Here is a 3,603-nt window from a genome sequence, read left to right on the forward strand (position 1 = left end):
CTTTGGTTCCTCAGATAGAGTCGGGTAATTTCCCATGGGGCTCTCCATCAAGGAGACCAAATTCTGGTTAAACCTGAAATGGTCTCAGCAAGAATACAAGATGGAGGAGCCTCTACCCTGTCTTGCCCCATCACATGCTGAAGAGATGGAGGCAAGAAGATTTCAGCTGCAAAAGGAGCCTGGTTTACAATGTGAGTTCAGTCCAGATAAAACTGTCTGAGTCACTAGACTCCGGAAAATGAATATCTGACTTCCAAAACTATGCCTGCTATGAATCAGGCTAATCTGAAAGACAAAAGACAGACTACGTGGGCCTGAGCCTGGCTCCAGTAACACGTTGCACACAAGCCTGACATCCTGAGTTTGAGATGCACATACAAGAAACCAGTGGGGAAAGAGAAATAACTCCGCAAAGTTGTCCCTTACCTGTGTGTGAGTGCTGTGGCTCTCCCCCACACACAAAATAGATACACATTATATATTAATATTTCTAATTTTTAAAGATTTATTTATTTTATGTATGGTGAGTACACTGTCGCTGTCTTCAGACACACCAGAAGAGGGCATCAGATCCCATTACAAATGGTTGTGAGCCACCATGTGGTTGCTGGGAATTGAACTCAGGTCCTCTGGAAGAGCAGTCAGTGCTCTTAACCACTGAGCCATCTCTCCAGCCCCTAGTTGGATATTCTTCTCAAGCAGAGGAGCAGGCAGGAGGACACAGTGGGCAGGGCCAGTGAGATGGTCAAAGGCCATTGCTCCACCCAACCTGACGCCCTGAGTTCAATCTCCGAAGCCCACAGAATGGGAGATGAGAAGCGACTCCGGAAAGGGGTCCTCTGACATTGTGTGTTGCCATTGCAGTGCACCCCAACAAACACCCCCAAAATTAGTATAATTTTTAAAAATGATTTGCCTGGGATGGAGATCTAAATTCAATGTGATGTTACCGTACAGATGGTACTTAGAGCCATAGGACAGAATGAACGGCCTCCGGAGAAAGTGTACTGACATAAAGGGAGCCAGGAAGACAAACACCTGACACGGCATCACAGGGAGGTCAGGCTGGTATGCAGACAGTCACTCAGAACATGTGGGAGTGGCTGGGGCACGGTGGCACACATCTGCAGCCGTGCCAAGGTTGTGGTCAGACTGCACTACATTGTGAGTTCAGGGCCAGCCTCAGCTACCTAGTGAGCCCATGCTCCCAAAACCAAAAATCACAAAACAAAACGTGTAGAAAACTGTTCGCAGAGCATAATGTGGCCATCTTGAGCGCCCAGCTGCTGTGAGTACCTGCCGAGACCTGCCCAAGACCAAACCCATTACCTCTCCTTCACCAGAGGGCGGGGCTTGTGAGGCCCCGCCTCCCTCTGAAGATAGACATTTTCAGTGGTGTAGTGCCTGTCCTCCCTGTTCGGGCAAACAACCCTTCACAATGGTTGTTGCTCCTAATTACTCTTCTTTTCGTAGGTGTGCCCTGTGAGGACCCAGCATCAATAAAACGCAACTGTGATCCTTTGGCCAGCGACGCTGGATCGGGTCCTGCACTCGAGGCCCTGCCATCTGCCTGAAGTGCTTCGGCAGGCAGTTGGTGACGGTGCCAGCCCACAGCTCTAGCCCTGCCATCTGCTTTTGGGTCTGGCATTTGCTGCCTCCTCGGAGACTGGCTGAGCCAGCTTTTCTTGACATCTGATGCTGATTCAGAGCCCATCGTGACAGGGGAGCTGAGACCACACTCCGCACCTGGCACCCCCGCCCTCCGCCCCGCACTCCACTCACTACCCTCCATTTGGCTCCTTGCTTAGGTGACTGTAGGCTTCCCGTGGTCACAGTGGGTGACAGAAAAGTCTGGGAAAGAACAAGACAAGGCTGGGAATTGTACCTGAGGGCTTCTGTTGGCTGGGGTGAAATGCTGTCTAGGAGCCCCCGAGTACACCCATGGGATTGATCAGGCAAAATAACTCAGGGGAAAATGTCTTTTTTCTTTATTCTTTCTTTCCTTCCTTCCCCCTTTTGTTGTTGTTGTTGTTGTTGTGTTATTTTTAATTATGCAGGGTTTCCTTTTGAAGCCCTGGCTGCCTGGAACTTACTCTGTAAACCAGGCTGACCACAAATCCTCAGCGATCTGACTGTCTCTGCCTCCCGAGTCCGAGGATTGTAGGTGTGCCTACAGGTGTGTAGACTGTAGGTATGTGTCATCACACTTGGTTGAGGCCAGGGATACCGTTCAGTGGATAAAACATTCATCATGCAAGCGCGAAGCATGAATTTGAACCTCCAGAAGGCATGCAGAGCTGAGTGTGTCAGAGTGTCTGCAACCCCAGTGCTCCTGTAACCGGATGTTGGGGGTCATCTAGAGGACCGCGGAACCCACAGAATGGGATTCACACAAGACTACTGGGGGGGGGGGGAGAGGACAACTTTAGTGTAAGCAGCTCCCTCTAGAGGGGGAGAGGTCCTTAGCTGGGGTCTACTAAATAGACTCTGGGCTGGATGCTTTGTAGGGACCCGGGGTCCTTCCCTCTCCCCTCCTGAATTTGTTTACAAGCCCTGCACATACACCTGTGTCTTCCTGCAATGTCTTCTGGGAACCGGAAGTTTGTCTTAGGGAGCTCACCACGGCTTTCTTTGTCTACGTGTGTCTCTCCCTGTAACTCTCTCTCACTTCTGTGAGAGGGGAAGTAGAGACAGGAGCGTCCCCAGAGGAGGCTCACAGAGCAGCTAGCCTGGTGGGCAAGCATCAAACAACAAACAAAGCCGGCGTGGTGGCACACACCTTTAATCCCAGCACTCGGGAGGCAGAGGCAGGCGGATTTTTGAGTTCGAAGCCAACCTGGTCTACAGAGTGAGTTCCAGGAAAGCCAGGGCTACACAGAGAAACCCTGTCTCAAAAAACAAACAAAAAACCAACAGACAAAGCCTGCTTCAAACGCGTCAGAAGGCGAAGACAGGCACACGCTTATGTAAACATTGATAAGTTATTTCTCTGCCGGTGAGGTTACATATAAAGGCTGTTTTATTGGGAAGACCTCAGGTGAATTCACTGGTCCCAAGAAAGTCACGATGAGGAGGAAAACAGGAGGAGCGGGAGGAGAAAGAGAAAAGGAGAGAAAAGAGAAAGGGGGAACCAAAATGTCTGAAGAGAGCCTCTTGGGGGAGCTCGGGGGAGGGGAAACAGCCCCTGGGCTGGGAAGTTCAGGATAGAGGGTGGAGTTTGCCAGGTTTGGGCCCCATGGGATGGTGAGATAACCTAGAGGCCAGGTCCACTTTTCTACATAAAATATGCACCTCAGTGTCTGAAACCCAACATCCCAGCCTTTTGCTGCTAATAAATGAAAAAGGGGTGATGTAATTGTCTATGCCGACTTCTTCCTGACATTGGTTTGTCATTATCTTTGGGGATCCTAAAACAATTTGGATGCTAGTCAAGTCCTGGGAGAGCTGATTGTTTCACTACTGTCCAGGCTGCGGGACCATCTGGAGGTCGTAGTGGGCAGCCATTTAAAGCAGTCTGTGAGGCCAGGCCAGAATATCTGTGAGTGACTGCTTTGGCCCTATCCTGGATATAGATTCTAGGAAATGGCTGGACCAGGCAGGATG

Source organism: Apodemus sylvaticus, chromosome 3, assembly GCF_947179515.1.
Source record: "Apodemus sylvaticus chromosome 3, mApoSyl1.1, whole genome shotgun sequence".
Lineage (NCBI taxonomy): Eukaryota > Metazoa > Chordata > Mammalia > Rodentia > Muridae > Apodemus > Apodemus sylvaticus.